The 18,737-nt window shown below is 44.8% G+C and overlaps 1 protein-coding gene across 5 annotated transcripts in view; it reads left to right on the forward strand.

The window, feature by feature from the left end:
• The window catches only part of SORBS1 (sorbin and SH3 domain containing 1), a 224,657-nt gene that overhangs the window by 57,291 nt on the left and 148,629 nt on the right, over window positions 1-18,737 (forward strand). For all 5 annotated transcript variants that reach the window (XM_088020097.1, XM_028098740.2, XM_028098742.2 and 2 more), the window contains exon 2: window positions 4,220-4,304. The gene's annotated coding sequence lies outside the window, so the exon portion shown is untranslated. The remainder of the gene's footprint in view (window positions 1-4,219; window positions 4,305-18,737) is intronic.

Here is an 18,737-nt window from a genome sequence, read left to right on the forward strand (position 1 = left end):
GAGTCAGTACTTGTGCTATGCAGAGGTACATAGTGCTCTGAGGACCTGTAACCCTAGAGGCTCCCATTGGACTAGGCCTATTTGGATGGTCTAGATTGGTAGGAATGAAGGTGGCCAATGTGACTTCCACAACACCTAGCATTGTTCTATATTCTTGGCGTAGGGTAGACAGGAGGATGTGAATGAGAGAGGTAATGGTTCCGGGTGTTTGGCGGCTGGCGATTTCTTTTGGAAGGATAAGTCCAAGAAATGTCTTGTTTTAGGCAAGGGCATAATGGTACTGCAGGAAACAATGGGTTGCCTAAAAATTGATGACCCCCAGAAGGGGCAGATTAGTATCTTGAACTTTTCCTAGACCTCCGGTCCCACTTACACTCTTCCAAATTTGCATTATGGCTCAAGGGGAGGACCCTTAGCTTGGCGGGGATGCGTAAGAGTATCCTCCTTCTGGTGAAGGGTACTGTGGAGTACTGCTGGGCCTTGCGATCAGGAAGGCTGACGTTGGTCAGTTGCGGGTTTCTCTGGTGCTGGGCTGTCTGAAGGTCACCTGGTAGCATCTGGTGATGTCAGGAGAGAAATCTTTTTAGGTTGGCCCATTCATGGAACCAACTTATTCCCATCTGTCATCTTCGTGGCGCACAGCATTTACTTTGCCATCTTGGCTTGAGATTGCTCAGGCCATCAGTTAACCACAAAGTGGAAATCTGGAAGGAGAAGTGCTCAGCTGGCCATGGCAGGTTTCTAGGCATTGCATTGATCTTCATTGTCTTCTCTTTGGTGGGCAGTAAGGACTTGAAGCAGAGTACTTTGTGCCTTGGAGCTGTTCCTTGACAGCCACCTTGGTGACTGGATGCTCCCAGACCCTTTGCCCTGCAGGATGAGCCTGCATGGGGATGAGGGCTCCAGGCTGCTGACACTGGGATTTGGAAGCGGTGGCACTGAGTCACCGTATGCAGGGACGGAGGCAGAGCCGTCTGCCTTCCCTGGCTGTTGGCATTTTGTGTTTATGTATTTAGAATAAAACGAGTAAAATGATGGTTCTCTTAATGTGATGTAGGGAGTGGCCAAACACACTAAGAATGTGCAATGCCCCCGAAGCCTGGATCTTTGCATCCTGCCTGGAGGATGCTGAATTAATGACCTTGAGGAGATTTTCTGGAGCTCCTGAAGCATCTGAGTGAAAGATACTTTTTTCCAAATGGGTAGGACTCTGGGCATCAGAATCACCTGAACAATGCCTGGACCTCCAAATCAGAGATTCTGATTTAACGAGTCGGGGGCTCAGGAATTTTTTTTTTCTTGGTGATTCTAATTGTCAGCCAGATTTGGGAACCTGCCCACCAGTGACAGATCCAGGGAGGTTCTTCCCACTCTTGAGGTGAATTTTGCCTCTTTGTTTGCTCATCTTGGTCTTGAACCCTGAGCAACCCTAACCATGCACACATATTTGGTCTTTACTCCTCTTTATGTCCCTTTCCAAAATGTCTCTTTTGGGGTGCTGCCCCCTGGCTTTGCTTCAGCCTAGATTGGGGCTGGCGGCTTATGCCTATCCCATCCATGAAGAATGGGAGAACTCCACCTGCGGATTTTGATGGGCAGATATTCTGGGACATTTTCTTACAAAACTTCCTGCTTAAGGCTTGACTGCATAGTAGATGCTGGCCATAGAAATCCAGGCTCTGAGGTCGATACAGGATGGGCTCATGACTGGCACAGGACAGAAAAAAACTATCAGCTGTCTTCTCAGGGACGTGACGGAAGTACTAAAAATACTAGAAGGGTAGTATTTCTACCACCATGTTTCTTGGGCCTGGCAGACTCTGGGACAGCGTTGGTTACTCTGAGGGAGTCCTAGGTGGGCATTGCCAGGAATCAGTGCTGATAAATGGTGGCACTCTTGATATGGGCACTTGACGAGATAAATGTCCACAAGTGTACATGACCTCTCAGCAGATGTTGGGTCAGGTGGCAGGGGCTTTTTTTTTTTTTTTTTTTTAAGATTACTTATTTTAGAGCATGAGCGGGGTGGGGGCGGGAGGGAGGAGAGTGAGAACCTCAGGCAGACTCCCCACTGAGCATGGAGCCTGACATGGGGCTTGATCTCACAATCCCGAGATCATGACCTGAGCTGAAACCAAGAGTCAGACACTCAACCAACTGAGCCACCCAGGTGCCCCCAGGTGGCAGGGACTTTTACGACTGACAAGGTAACACGAAATGTGGATGAGACCAAATTGGAGGGGCTGTTCACTCCTTGCTTTTGCCCATGTTGCCCCATGGCCTATAATTCCCACCCTCTCCTCTGTTCTCCCCCTGCCTGCTCCACTCCCCTCCCTGCTTTAGTATTTCCTCTGCATCTGTCCACGCTGGGAAGTGTCTATTCCCCTCAGCTGCACCAGGAGCCCCAGCCCAGTGCTCCTAGAACACCGGTGCCTTCCCAGATCTTTAGGTTTACCCATTTGTGTTAGAACTGTTTTTGAGTATCAGATCTGTCTTTTACCTTGACAGAGCAACTTAAGAGCAGGGACTGGATCTGGTTCATCTTTTTGTTTCCATCACCTTGCACACTGCCTGGCATGTAATTGGGTTCAGTAAATATCTCTTGAGTGATCAATGAATTAGTACATTCTTTGAGGGGATGATATAAATAACTGCTACCAAGATCTTCTAGTTGAATATTGTTTATTATAGTCTAGTACCTCTATATAAGCTTATTTGTAGCCTTGTATTCAAAATGCATATTAAGGGACGTTTTTCTAGCATAAAGAGTATTTCAGACAGTTTGGGACATTAACTGACCACTTTTGTAGTAATAGATGCATGGTATTTATGAGACTTTTTTTGTACTTAAAGGAGCAACTTTTTTTTTTTAAGATTTTATTTGTTTATTTGAGGGAGAGAGAGAGCACTAGATAGAGAGCAAGCCCAAGTTGGAGGCAGAGGCAGAGGGAGAAGCAGGCTCCCTGCTGAGCGGGAGCCCGATGACACAGGGCTTGATCCCAAGACCCTGGGATCACAACCCGAGCCGAAGGCAGATGCTTAACCAACTGAGCCACCCAGGAGCCCAAGGATCCACATTCTTGAGACTGTCACATTAGGAAGTGAAGCCTTAGGGAACCTAATGGAATTTACCTTCATTTGTCAAAGGATAGAAGAGTATGGCAAGCCTTTCAGTGGAGCGGGTTGGATACTTCAACTCTATCTCCTTGACTTTAGTATTAGCTTTGAAAGACCCATACATACACACCTGTGTATATAAAATATTTTTTGTTTTACAATATAAGACTACCATGCGGTGGGACATAGTGGAAGAGTGCCTAGATTGGCAGTCAAGAGACCTAGGTTCTAGAATTAGCTCTGCTTCTAACTGTGGGAGTAGGCAAGTCAGTTTCCTGCTTATACTTTTATAATATGGAAGTGTACTTGTTCAGGGATTTCACATGCCTGCCAGAGTGGGGGTACTAACTTAAGTTGCTGATGTGCTGTACCATTTTTTTTCCTCGTGGAGCTCTGCCCCTTTTCCTTTTACATTCCTACTTTCATTAAGTAGAGGGAATTCTTTCTGTATCTCTTTCTTTCTCTCTCACACACATACATACACACACACACACACACACACACACACACACGACCAAAAAACCCAATAATACAAGGGCAGTGATAACCACAGCCCTCTCTGCGGTGAGACATTAGGGAGTGGTAGGGAGTGTGGCATTTTGGAGTAGCCAAACCTGCCTATGAGGGGCAGCTGCAACTTAGCACAGCTGATCATTTTTAGACATATGTGTAGGCCATGTTGACTGATTTTTTTTGTTGTTGTTTTAAAAGAACTTAGAAGTCTGGGTTTTATGTGACCTCTGTGATTTTTAAGTTTTGGCTCAAATTTTCTAAACCTATCCTACAGATCGATTGTAATACTGCTATAGGCTAGATGTAACCCACTGGGCTTTCAGTTTGTGAGCCCTGTTATAGATGATCTCTAAAGCTTCTTTCTGTCCAAGATCCATTGATTCTAACGGGGACCATTTCAGCTGGTGAACTAAAGATTCTTGTTCCAGTTGGGGAAGTCAGGGTGAGAAGAGAGTGGGGGCTGGAAGAGGAAGATGGGGGCATAAGCCTAAACAGGCTGCCTGCCAATTGGTGTTTTGGCTGGCCTCCTTGGGGAGAGGCCACAGAGTGCCTGATTCACACCACATGTTTTGTATCTTTGTCATTGCAGGGGCTGGCGTTTGTTGGAAGACTTTGTGAAACCTTCTCTCTGCCCAGAGCTCAGGACCAATGCATCCCACTACCTTAAACCACTGGTAAATACGTGTTTGTTTTATTTCCGTTTCTTTTTTCCCCTTCCTTCCTTCCTTCCTTCCTTCCTTCCTTCCTTCCTTCCTTCCTTCCATCCTTCATCCAACCATCCTTACTTCCTTCCTTCCATCCATCCTTCCTTCCATCCATCCATCCTTCCATCCATCCATTCTTCCATCCATCCTTCCATCCATCCATCCATCCTTCCTTCCTTCCTTCCATCCTTCCTTCCTTCCTTCCTTCCATCCATCCTTCCATCCTTCCTTCCATCCTTCCATCCTTCCATCCTTCCTTCCTTCCTTCCTTCCTTCCTTCCTTCCTTCCTTCCATCCTTCCTTCCTTCCTTCCTTCCTTCCTTCCATCCTTCCATCCTTCCTCCCTTCCTCCCTTCCTCCCTTCCTCCCTTCCTCCCTTCCTCCCTTCCTCCCATCCTCCCATCCTCCCATCCTTCCATCCTTCCATCCTTCCTTCCTTCCTTCCTTCCTTCCTTCCTTCCTTCCTTCCTTCCTTCCTTCCTTCCATTCTTCCATCCTTCATTCCATCCTTCCATACTTCTTTTCTTTTTTGAGGGAAAGAGAGCACGAGCATGTGCAGGAACAGGGGAGGGGGAGAGGGAGAGCAAATCCTAAGCAGACTCCATGCCTAGTGCAGAGCCTGACATGGGGCTCCATCCCCCGACCCTGAGATCGTGACCTGTGCAGAAATCAAGAATTGGATGTTTATAATCGACTGAGCCACCCAGGCACCTCTGTTTTGTTTCTTCTGCTGTACCGAAAGGAAATATTTTTGGTGGATTGTAGAATGTGATTTTTAGAGACCACACCGTCCTTACTGTACTAGGAGGAAGAACACTGGGCTGGGCCGAGGCATATCTGGGTTCTGATACCTCTGTGGTTCTGCCACTTCTACTGTGGGATCGCAGGTGAATTGTTTGACCTCTCTGGGCCCTGGAGAGGAAATGAATCCTGTCCTGCTAAAAGAGATCCTATATCTGAGAATGCTTCATACAGAATAAAGTGCTGAACAAATAGAAAGTAATCCTATTTAGCTTTGAGATGTAGAGCTGGGTAGTTCTAAGCTAACAAATTAAAATGTGAACAGATATTTTGGAAACATGGATCTTAAACACCTATTTTCTGAGTCTTCCAGAGTGGTCTTTCAAGACCTTTGTATTGTCCTTTTCGCCCCCTTCCCACCACTGCTACAGCTGGCCTTTTCTTGAAAGATTGAACTAACTGCATTTCCCAGTTACCTTCATTTTTATTTGAGATCAGATAATTTCAGTTAACAAATGTTCTTTGTTTTTCCAAAAGAAACTGAATTACTCATCACAGCAGGTAAGCGTTTTGCTTCTGTGGCAGTGGAAAGAGGCAAAGATCTGTCCTTTGCGGCGGTGTGTTGGGGCTGAGCCGAGGACACTCTGGGGAGCATTGGCTAGTTGATGTTGAAGGTCTCGTGTGAACTCTTTGAGGGGAAGGTCCACCATGAGCCAAGGAGGCAGTAGGACCTGTGTGTCTGGATCCCCACCACTCTTTGTTGAGAAAAGCTGGTTTGTTTGCTGACTGGCTGGTCAACTGCCACCATGGGGACCAGGAGCTGGTATGACCTAGTGAGACAAGTCTCAGTGGCATGGCCACGTGGGGAGCTGGCGGAGTCCTGCGGGTTGGTGCAGGAAGGACAGGTAGGTCCAGGGTTAGAGACCCAACTCAGGCATGGGAGGCTGGCCAGACTGCTGTGTCTAAAGGGACACAGTGGACATTCTGGGTCCCACAACCAGAGTCCCATCTGGTGGGCAAGAAGAGCTCCATGGTGGGGTTCCTCAGGGAAGCAGATGGTCTCAGGTGGGTGGGCCACTACCTATTCAGCAAATATGTATTAATGCCTACTGTGTGCCAAGGCGCTGCTCTGGGCATTGGAGATTCAGGGGTCTAAAGGCAGACTGTGTCCGTGTTTCTGGAGCTTAGATTCAAGTAGGGTGGCAAATAATGTGAGCTCTGTAAGGGCAAAGATCTTTCCTTATCTTGTTCACTGGATATCCCCAGCCCTTAGAAGAGCACCTCACATGCAAACATGATGGGTGTTCACTAAAAATTATTTTATGAACAAAGTAAATCACTAAATAATAATTTCAGGTAGTAATACGTGCCATGGGGGAAAAAAAAACAAAATGAGGGGCTGAAGGGACTGTTTTTGAAAGAGTGGCCTGAGAAGACTTCTGTGCATGGGGGAGAGAGGGGGAGAAATTCTGTGCAGAGACCTGAATGGATTGAAGGAATCTTGGGGGAAGTGTGTAGGCAGAGGGAGCAGCAAGCAGAAAGAAAAGCCTTTGATGTAAGCTGAGCTTGGCGTGATAGAGGGACAGGAGGGTAGCCAGTTTGGCTGGCCTTGAGCTGGGAGGTAGGTATGGGGAGAGTGATACGAAATGAGATCAGTGGCAGGTAGGAGCCAGATCTTATAGGCCATGATAAGGAGAGTGTGATTGGACACCACTGGAGAGTTTGAGCAGAACAGTAATCATCTTTGTGCTTTACAATTATTTCTCTGGGTCTTGAGTGGAGAATAGACTTTGGGGGCAAGAGTAGAATCAGTGTAACCTGAAGGGGTCCAAGCAGGAGGTACGGGCACAACTTGGATTAGGGTGGGGATTATAGAATGATGTGAACTGGCCAGGCTCAGGATATATTTTGAAGGTCATGCCTGTTGGGTGCAGAAAGAGTTAAGGATGAGCCTAGTGTTTTTCGCTGGGTGAATGATGTTGCTGTTTACTGAGATGAGGAACAAAGAGGGATGTGTGGCGGGGGACCCTGAGGGTTCAGTTTGGACATGCTAAATTTGAGGTGCCCATTTGGTATTCTGGAGATCTAGAGTTGGCTGGGTCTGGAGATGGTATCTTTGAGAGTCATCAGCTTGTAGATGGTATTTAAAAGCTAGGAGACTGAGATTACTTAGGTAGAGAAAGGAGGACTAAGTCGGATTTGGACGGAGAAAGAGGCAAAGGGTGGATTTTCCATATAAAATTCCTAAGAGGTGAATGAAGACACATGCTAATGAATATGGCATGATTTCATGTGATAATATAAATTATTCAAATGAGATAATGATATAAAAGTAGTAAAGCCTCACCTTATATAAAAAACTTGAAATACCCAGATTAAGAGAATTAGTTTTAGAGTTGCATAATTTTAAATCAGGTCGGCTGAGTGAATTATAAACTGCATTTATGCAATTGGCACACGGCTGTGCCTTTGGCTGGCAAGCAGAAGGTTCCAGCATCTTTTGCCATTAATAGCCTGTAAACTACACTGTTCTTTATCTGTACTAGAACTTCTGCAAGCCATTTTGATGACTAAGCTTAATTCACTGTTAATACAGTTCGGGTTTTTCATCCTATAATCATACCGTCCAAAGGTTCATTTTTATTTTATTTTATTTATTTTTATTTATTTTATTTTATTTTATTATTTTATTTTAATTTTAACTTAATTTAATTTTATTATTTATTTTATTTATTTCATTTCATTTCTTTATTTTATTTTATTTATTTTTTAATTTTATTTAATTAATTAATTAATTTATTTTTTAGAGAGGGAGAGGGTACAGAGGAGGAGGAGGAGAGAGAATCTTAAGCAGGCGGAGCCTGATGCAGGGCTTGATCTCACAATCCTGAGATCATGACCTGAGCCGACATCAAGAGTCAGGCACTTACCCAAGTGCCCCAAGAGTTCATTAAATGAAGGCTCACTAAAGTGAAAAACAGTGCATGAAAATCATTAGTTGTGCAAAGTTAGATATGATCACATTCTATGAAAAGGCCAAATGCCTTTTTTTGGTCTGTAGAACCACAATGTAGGAAATACTTATAACATCTCTGAAGTATCAAGGATAAATGTTATAAGATAAAAAGCAGCAAAAATATACCATGATGGTTGTAGGAGAGAGATGCATTTCAGGTAGCACCCATATCCCTCAACTGCCACTGGCTGACAGGAGGAAATCCATTCTCAATCCTACACATTTTTATCTATTTGTGGGCTTTGGGCACAAAATGCAGCTGCTCCATATTGTTTTTGTCCGTTTCTAAGACAAATCGCCCTATTGAGCTTCTTGCACATTCTCATTGGGTTCCTTAGTTTTTCCATTTTCGCACTACCTGGTGAGTTTCTTTAGTCTTGTTATCTCCAGGACCCATAGACATTTTCACTGCTTTCTTGAAGTCGCCACTCAAAGTTGGCTGGCCACCTCCCTGTCCCCCTGGACTTCATCTCTGACTGCCCTGGTGAGCCTCTCAGCCCTCTCCAGAGGCTTTTCAGGATCTTTTAGGAATCCCTTCTTTGAGGACACTGTCACCTCTTCCCCAGGCCTGGTCTTTTCATGCCTTTTCTGGACATGACAAAATAGGAAACCCATGCAGTTGTTGAGGGTAGTGTGATAAGCAGCTTTCTAGAATGTACTGTTTCAAATAATGCTTGGGCAATGGGAAGCCCTAACTTGCATTTTCATGTATTTCCAAGCCCTCATATTTCATTGAAAATATTCTCCGTGGGACTTCTGGAGCATCTAATAAACATTGATTATGTAGCATTCTCTATCCATAAGCAATGGTTTATAGCAAAATGAAGCTTTCAGTGGAATGGAATGTCAATCGTGATAATTGACGCCAACCCAGGTTTTAATTTTGTCTTTTGGAACTTAAATGTGATTAAAAAGAATGAAACTTATGACAATCATGGGAGGAGGATTTCTCCTCCCTGATTCCTTCTTAGTAAGTGCTTTTAGGAATTAAAAAAAAAGAAAGAAAGAAAGAAAAAGAAAAGGCTGGTACCTTCTCATGTCCCCAGAGACTGAGTGGTCAGGCATTAAAAAATGATGGTATCCTCCTTAAGTTGAAAAGCAGAACAGTGCCTTGGTGCTTATATGCATGTAGACCATCTCAGGAGGAGATGCTAGAGAGTAGTAGCCTTTTGGGGAGGGCAGTGGTGTAGGAAGGATGCTTACTTTTCATTCTATACCCTTTTATACTTTAAAAGAAAAAAAAAATCCGAAGTGGAGTCACTTGTGCTAAGCCCCTGTCTGCAAACCAAGACTTAAAACCTAGCCTGACTATGTAACCTTTAACAGTCAATCTGGAATTACCTGGTCAGCACTACTGAGGAGGGAATCTGCCTCATAGACCCCCCCCCCCCGCCTTCCCCCAAAGGAAGGTGACCTTGCCTGGAACAATCCACTAGAATAACTTCTTTGCCCCACGTCCTTCTGCTTATAAAAAATCTTCCATTTTGTATCGTTCCTCAGAGCTCCTTTCTGCTAGATGGGAGGCTGCCTGATTTGTGACTCAGTGGATAAAACCAATAAGATCTTTGAATATACTCCATTGTTTTGTTTTTTAACAACTTCTAAATTTTTTTGTATCATGTTTATGTATTAGCTTTAAATGGCATAAGTACCCCTTTTAGCCTTTAATATATGATCTAGAAATAGAAAGCTTAAAGTTACTTCATTACTTGGTTTTCTAAGTGCTCTTGCTCGATGTGTATTTGGATTGAAGACATTACCTGTTGAGTGTCCATTGCCTTTATTTGTTCTGAGGCTCCATGTTCATCAGCAGGTTGGGACTAGGCTTCTTTAACTTGAATTTCAAATTTTTGCATATATTGTGCATATATCAGTCAGTCCAGTTGCTTTCTTTCCTCCTTCCTTCCCTTCTTTCAGAAAGGATTTAAGGCTGTTTCTGGCTGATATTTTATTCCACAGCTTTAGACAAAATATGAATTTGAAATGAGGTGGGCTTGCTGTGAGTTGAACCACAAATTATTGCTCTTTCAACCGGACATCTCTCTGCCGCCCTTTGAAGCAAAGTATTGTTGCATTGTGGAATAAGACATGGAATTTGGAATCCAGTAATTGACAGTTTCTAACCCCAGAGCTCAGTCCAATTTAAAAGCAACTCAAATTCATTTTCCTGAAGACTCTCAGCTACTGGAGGGAAATGCTCAGCGTGGAATTTGCATGAGTTGTCACCTTTCCTTAAGTGAAGGCTGGAATTCAGGGTCTAATACCAATGCTGCAGGGTCCTATGCTGCTGTTGGGTGTGTGTGCCCTTGGAGGCAGCCTCCGCAGGGGTCACTGTCTAAAAGTATCTCCCTGGGCTTGCTGTATTGGTTTGTGTCACCAGTTTCATAGGGCTACTTTCCAGCCAAAGTTACCATGTCCTGCAAAGACATGCTATTCATTTCTGGCAGCAGTGACATTTTTGAGGTGTTGGTATTTCTGCAGGAGATTTACACATTTGATTTTGTACTTTTCAAACAGGAAGTTTTATCACATTTATTGGCCACATGTAAAAACAAGATATTTTTCTCCTTTCCCATCCAGTGACCATAAATAGAGAGTGAGTAACCTCTTTTGCCTTTCTTTTTCCTCCCTGGTTTGGGAAGTAGACATTAGATGGTCCTGGTGGCTGTCACTAAAACGGGGAGCTCATCATCATCTCCCGTGATTACTGAACATCATGGGAAGAAATCATTCTGATCGCTCCACTGACTAATTTAGACCAGGCACCGTCTGAAACCTACCTCACAGCGCAGTGCCCTCATCCTGCAGTCTCCTTATCAACGTGGAGATGACTCACTCTGTTTTCCTCACTCAGAGAGATTTTCTCTGGTTTGCTGATTATGGCAGTGATTAAATAAAAAGTGGCTCCTGCAGAGGTATGCTGGAAAAAAATAACTGCTTGTGCTTGAACTTTCACTATTATAATCAGTTAGGTATTGTTTCTTAGGCGTTTTTGGGAGAGGGCTCAAGAACCCCTCTAAGGTACTTATGCACATGCCCAGTCTGCATATATAATACGTTCACATTTTTAGGAGGTGACACCGCTCCACCCAGTTGTCATGCCTTCTTGCTTAGTCACACAAACCATTAGCTTACTCTTATAAAAGTGACTCTGAGTGACAGGTTACTGGCTCTATATGGCATTTCTGTTAGAGAAAGATTAGGGAAGATAGCTCTGTTCAAAGCAGCCTAACCTCAGTGAAATTTGCAACTGCCGGAATTGTCCCAACGTGGACTCAAAAGATGGAAATGCTCTTCTATTTTAATTAAAAAAAAAAAAAAAAGGAAAGAGGTACCTTTACCTTTTTTGCTTTCCAGCAACTAATTTCATGTTTTTCTCAAGTTCATTTATTCCCTCTTTCTGCCTCCCTGTTCCAGAGAAAAGTTATTACAGGGGAATACAGGTTTAAAAAAAGTATATAGAGATCATCCTTCATTTTCCAACAAAGTTTGTGTTTCTAGATGTTGCATTTGTTCCCTGAGTTAATTGCGTTTATGGCATCCTGTCTGTTGTGGCAGGTTGCAAACTAGCTGCCCACAAAACACCAGTTTTAAGTTTTTTGAAGTAAGTGGCCAGAATTTTAAGTTGGAAGATTTCACATAATTTGGTTTCTAACTCCTCTTGACAATTAGAATATGTTGCAGTATCGAGCCATGTTCTTGCATGGGAGCGGCATGGGCTAGAGTGAGAACCAGTGGTTGTCCCCTGGGTGGTGGGGGGTGAGGCATTTGGGTCCCAGTTTGCTGTAGTCCCCACACCACCCACTTGTCACTTGCTTGGCCCTCTCAGGCTTTTGGTTTCATAATCCATGACTTAGAGTATCAGTTTAAAACCTATTCTTGAAAAATCAGGGGAAAAAGAAAATCAGGGAATCTTGAGGTTCAGCAAAACATCATTTTGGTATACTCCTTTATAAATAATGGAAATTAAATTTAAAATGATAGGGAGAAAAATATTTGGAGCAGTGGAGTAGTGAAAACAAATATTTTTTCCTTAAAGAGATTTGTGCGTTTTTAAATGAGAGGAAGGAAAGAGAGTAATAATGTAATTTTTGGAGCATTTTTTACAAATACCAGTCATTATATTAGTTTTGAAACATATGTACTCTGCATAATATGGTTTGCTCATAAAATTACCATGTTGGGAACATTTATACAAATCTAATTATATTTTCTCTTAAATAGTTCCCCCTTTTTTTTTCCTTCTTTCAAATTGAACTATTGAACTTGAAGGAGCGGAACATTTTTCAGGTTTTTTTTCCCCTTTTTACAATAAGACCAAAACCTAAAACTGGATGACAGAAGTCACCATTTTCACGAACCACAGTTGTTAGTTTTTGAGCCCTGGTACCTTCCAAAGTAACTAGAAAGGTTACAGGAAAGGAACTTTGCACAAACATGACCAAGCCAACACACCAACCTAACACTTTAATAAGGATGTGAATTTGATCTAAACCATTCCCATTTTATGAGCTTTGTGATGGGCAGTTTGTTTCTTCTAATAATCCCTTTTTTCCTCTTAAAATTATTCTTGTAACCTCCTTGTAAGCAGAATGCTAGCCAGAATGCAGACAACATCTCTGTCCTTCAGTTTCTGGGTTTAAAGTGCGAGCCCATCACCGAGGAGCCAGGTCTCCTCACCCTGGCCACCTGCAGGCCCTGACTTGCCACCAACCTTAGAACAACCTCCCCACCCTGGGCTTCATTTGTTTCTTGCATAAAATGAGATCGTATCTGGGTTCCCCTCAGAGGTTAACTGTCTAGAGTTCTCTGTCATATGTCACTCTCAGTTCTGGGCATGAGTTTTGGGAAGCTGTGCTGTACTGGCCACATAACAAGTTTTATGGGGTCGGAAGAGCAGAGTCTCAGTGGAGAAGGTTCCTCATGTCATCAGGAATTCCTCACGCTTGCCTCTAATATATGTGGGAGAGCTAAGTGTAATGGGATTTGTACTCAGCAAGCTCTAGGCACAACCCTTCACTCACCGCACTGGGAGAGAACTTGGTAACTCTGCTTAGTGGATGGGGCAGAGGTGAACTAGGAGGAAAGATTTTTATCTTCTTGGCATTCTGTAGAATATTTCCGATGATTGGTGTTCCCAGGTCTGGAAGTGGACTCCTCTTCACTGGCTGGACAGTCTTTAACACTTGAATTGTACAATCCTGGGTCACACTTTTCCTTTATGTCTTCGTGGCAGGTCCAACACCAGTTACATACCATCTCTTGGCTACTGTGTGGCAAAACTGTTGACCGGAACAAATAAAAACATAAATAAATAAATGGCAGACAGAGAGGCTTTCACAGAGTAAACAAGACATGTTCTAGAATATGATTGACACAGGATGGTATCCTAGAGGCCGCTGTGGGTGTTTTGTGGTGGGCCCGTGTCCGCAGTTGGCCGAGGGTGTGATCAGCTTCTTTTCATTGGCTGACAGCTTATAATGGCACATAGAGCATGGAAATAGAACTAGATACACACCCATACACATCCAGTATACTGTATGTAATACACGGTAACTGTCACCCATACACATCCAGTATGCTGTATGTAATACAGAGTAACTGTCACCCATACACATCCAGTATGCTGTATGTAATACACGGTAACTGTCACCCATACACATCCAGTATGCTGTATGTAATACAGAGTAACTGTCTTGTACATGGGTTGTATGTTAAATCTTTCTCTTTTTAAGATTTTATTTATTTATTTGACAGAGACACAGTGAGAGAGGAAACACAAGCAGGGGGAGCAGGAAAGGGAGAAGCAGGCTTCCCGCTGAGCAGGGAGCCCGATGCGGGGCTCTAACCCAGGACCCTGGGATCATGATCTGAGCCAAAGGCAGATGCCTAACGACTGAGCCACCCAGGTGCCCCTGGATTTTATATTAAATATATTGGCATACTTTAGGACATTTATTTCAGAAATAAATGGCGCTGCCATGATTTTGTGCTGCTTGAGTCGGCTGTGTGTGTTGGAGCCCAGCAGGGACCAGAGTCTAGTCTTGCAGGGGCCTCGGGATTGTTTTAAAAGGCTCTCAACAGATTCTAGGCTGCATTCTTGGTTCACATGCCTGAAGAGACTGTGGATTTTGCACTGCTTTTAGATTGTCTCTTCAACATCAGATTCATTGATTTATCAAAACAAATCTCTTTGTCTCTTCAACATCAGATTTACATTTATTTGTAGTCCTTTATTCAGACGACAGCTGTGGAGTAGTTAATACTTACGTAATGCTTTTTGGCCTATAGAATATGTCCCCGTACCTTATCCCACTTAGATGTGCTTGTTTCAGAGTCTGGTCAGATGCGTGGGCAACAGCCTGCATTGGTCGATGACTGTGGTTTTTGTTTCTTAATGGAGTCTTTTTACTTTCTTTTGTACTTGCGAGTAGATAGAGCCGCAGCTTGGCCTGGGCTATGTAGGAAGGAACTTGGGACAGGTGGACAGAGGGTTGCTACGGGAGCTGGGCTTGGCCAGTCATGCCCAGGAACAGAGGAGGTGGGAGTCCTCTACTGAGCATGCTTGTGGCTCTGAGGAAGATGGAAACTATTTGGCACAGCTGCCATGGATGGGCTGGGCACGAGGGGCTGAGCAAGAGCAAGGCCTGCCAAGTGCTTGGGAGGAACCCTAGTGGACGGCAGGTGTGGCCTGGCTGTGTGACTCGGGAACAAAGGGATAGGCTGGGGGGCGGCGGGTAGACATTGGATGGTTGCTTGATGGTTGACCCAGTGTAGGCATACACCCACCCTGAGAGTGTGGCCATACAGGCAGCTGTTGAGGTGGACAGCAAGGAAGTTGAAGGGGTCTGGGGATGCTGGGTGGCAGCTCTTCTTAGCATGGCTTATGAGGCCCTTTAGCTCTGAACTCCCACTGTGCATGCCCCATTGGGCCATTCCTGTGTGCTCTTTTTTTTTTTTTTTAAGATTTTACTTATTTATTTGAGAGAGAGAGAATGAGGAGAGAGAGCACAAGAGGGGGGAGGGTGAGAGGAAGAAGCAGACTCCCTGCTGATCAGGGAGCCCGATGTGGGACCCGATCCCAGGACCCCAGGATCATGACCTGAGCCGAAGGCAGTCACTTAACCAACTGAGCCACCCAGGCGCCCTCCTGTGTGCTTTTATACAAATTATTCCCTTGGCCAAATTCTTCCCTCCTCCACGCGCTGGCCCAGGCATCGCTGCTGGGACGCTGTTCCTGCTTTCACTCTGCTCCCTTCTCTGCTGGGTGGGCCGACCCTTTGCCCTGTCCACATGTCTCTTCCATGGCACTGTAGAGACTTGTTTACAGGCTGCTGCCTGGTTCATTGAGTACAGGACTGTGCTCATCCCTAGACATGCAGAATGTGTTCAGCAAATGTTTGCTGAATGGAGGCCTGACTGCTGTGTTGCGTTATCAGTTTATAGCAGACGGTTAGATCTGGAAGAAAACTGCGAGATCAGCTGGCCCAGAAAGAACTATTCTTTTTATAGTTCATGGAGAAGAGAAACTCAGAGAGGATGAGTGCCTGACCCGATGTCACACAGCTTGCTCAAGGCAGAGCTAGGACTCCCATTCACCTTCTCTGACTCCAAATGCCATGGCCTTTGCACTAGGGCCACGACAGCCTCCAAGCGTGTCTGCGCGGGACTTCTAAGTGTGTGAAGAGGGTGAGCCTCTGCCTCTGCCGAGCCCGTGGTCGCGGCCTCACATCCCTGTTCACAGGGAATGTTATCTCCTTCTTCTCGCAGGGAGGGAAACCATGTCCTGACAACGCGAGGGACTTTTCCTCTGCATTGTGCCAGGTTTACAACAGCCCTTACCTCACTGTTTCCCCTTCCCTTTCCGGGTTTGTCCTAGTTTATCTTTGGTCAGGGCGAGCATCGGCAACTGTTTCTAAGTAAATAGAGGAATTGCAGATTCAGGGTTGGTGGTGTCCAACATTCAGTACTTTTGGCTTCAGCCTGTCCCCTTCTAGCTGCTGTCATTACTGCTTCTGTCTCCACATTGCCCTGATGGAGCATGTGTTCAAGACTGGTCGTGCACAGTGGAAGTTTCCTTCTTGGAGCAAGCAGAGAGCTGTCAGAACACTGAGAAAGGGAAGCCTTCAGAGAACGAGAGTGGGCATATGCCTGAACCATTCTGTACCAGTAGAAAAAACAGGGTGTCTGTCGGTTTCCAGACCCATCCCTGGAGAACACAATACATTGGGGGGTGTCTAGAAATGCTGCTTGTGTATTTTCCGTCTCCAGAACTTGCCTCTGAGCTTTTGGATGATACCTGATGCGTAGAATGTTCTGTCTAGGGTTAAAGTCTTGGTGTGACGGAGGGTGGGGTGTGGTGAGTTCCCTTACCGCCTTTTCATGGATGACGCAGTTTTGTGAGGTTGGTTCCAGTTCACTGCGGATCATCTCAGCTCCCTGCCCATCACCCCTGGTCGGAAGTACTGCAGGGTCAGTCCCAGGACTAGAAGGTCCACTCACTGAATGCTGGGAGGCAGGGTGACTGGTGTGAACCTTGGGGTTGCTCTGTTAATTGACCAAACAGTATATGGCCAAAAAAAAAAAAAAAATGCCCATTTTGGTAAAAATGCTTTAGAGACCAGGGTCTTCAGATTTTCTTTTTTACTTTAGGGAGCTCTGCAACGCTGCTCTCCCTTAGCGCTTTCATATTCCTTTTTTTTTTTTTTTTTTAAGATTTATTTATTTATTTGACAGAGACAGTGAGAGCAGGAACACAAGCAGGGGGAGTGGCAGAGGGAGAAGCAGGCTTCCCGCTGAGCAGGGAGCCCGATGCAGGACTCGATCCCAGGACCCTGGGATCATGACCTATTCCTTTTTTTTTTTTTAAAGTGAGATGATGTCCAGTGCCCCCAGTAGCTCAGAAATCCTGTGACTTGGAACAAGCCCAGTGTCTTTGGTTTTGCAGGGCTTCCAAAGCCACTTTGGACCTTCTTGGCTCCCAGCCACTTAGGAGCCTGTTTCTGATCCTCCCTGGGCTGGTCTTGAGTTCCAGGTATTGAGCTAGAAGTACATCAGCCAAAGATTTGGATTGCATCAGGAAGTATTTTGATTTGCTATATTTTCTGCTTGGCATCTACTCATTTCCTCCCGGGACATCCCCTTCCTTGGGAAAAATAACTCCAAAGATGCTTGTCTGACCAATGAGCTAATAAGAAGGCACTCCAACCAAGCGCTTCCCTTTAGAGATCTTGGCCTGTCAGTCACAGGTCACTGGGTGAGAAGGGTATCACCCAATGTAAAATGTTCCTGATACCCACTTCCTCCTGACCCACCCTGCCAGCAATGGTCCCTGTGTTGGCTTGTTTGAGAATGGCAATCTCGGAACAGAACCAGCTTTGACTATAGCAGGTGTTGACCAGAAGGTGTTTCTAAGGTGTCAGCTATCACACTGCTGGTGTCTCCTAAGACATACCCTAAGTAGAGGCCTCTCTGAGCCCCCACCCTGAGCTCTCATCCAGGTGTGTGTACTCTTTCTCTGTGGTGCCATAACTTCTCTGTAGTTACGAATGAGAGCATTAGAAGAGGCTCTGTTGGGGTCCCAGAACTGAGTTGGGATTTCAGCTGGAAGCTCTCTGAGGATCATCACAAGGACCCCCTCATGCAACTAAACTTGACTGCTTTTTTCAGGAACCAATTCAGGATCTTGGAATTTGTGTGAAGCAGGTGGTCAACCAGAGTACTACGGTCCTCCCCAGTTTCCCCCCCTACATAGGTAGACTTTACATGTATTCATCTTAAATTTCATCTTGTTAGATTTGATTCATCTTATAACCTATGAGGAACTTTTAATATCCAGCTTTTGTCTTCTCACAAGGTGACAAGCCCTCCCTCATGTGTATTACCTCTAGATATAAGTCGTTTCCTCATGTATGGGACAAGGTTGAGTCCACACGTCTGCAGGCTGGTGGCTCATTCATCTCTGTATAAATCTGCCTCAGTGCTCCTATTCATATGCACAAGAATATCATTGACCTATTAAAGCCTGTCTCAAGGGAAGTTACGCTCATCTGAACTATCCATCTTATAAATCTAACAAAAGCAGGAATTTGTTAGTCTGATACTTATTTATAGTGAACCTCTGTCAGTTTTTGGCGGTCCTCACTCTTTCTTGGGTATTCATCTATTTAATACTCCAGGCTAGGGGCGCCTGGGTGGCTCAGTCGGTTAAGCATCTGCCTTCGGCTCAGGTCATGATCGCGGAGTCCAGGGATCGAGGCCCGCATCGGGCTCCTTGCTCAGCGGGGAGTCTACTTCTCCCTCTCCCTCTGCTCCTCCCCCTTGCTCATGCTCTTGCTCTCTCTCAAAAAAATAAATAACATCTTTTTTAAAAAATACTCCAGGCTATAATTTTGCTGGACATGAATGCCAAGCCTCTTGGCATATACTTCTAGAATCTTCCTTTTGTGAATTAGTTCCTTATCTTTGAACACCATTCCTTTCTTTGAGGTTTCTGAAGGATTCCTGACAGTGATTCATCTGTGACACGTGTCTGTACTTTGGCTGTCTGTGGATGTGATTCATCTGAGCCTAGAAACCTGACTTGACTGAAAGTAGCTGTTGCTCTCCCAGCTCCACACCTGTCTTCCGCTCCAGTCGCTTCTTAC

This window comes from Eumetopias jubatus, unplaced genomic scaffold (genome assembly GCF_037043125.1).
Source record: "Eumetopias jubatus isolate StellerSeaLion01/CBP00866 unplaced genomic scaffold, mEumJub1_p1.0 scaffold_17, whole genome shotgun sequence".
In the NCBI taxonomy this organism is placed as follows: domain Eukaryota; kingdom Metazoa; phylum Chordata; class Mammalia; order Carnivora; family Otariidae; genus Eumetopias; species Eumetopias jubatus.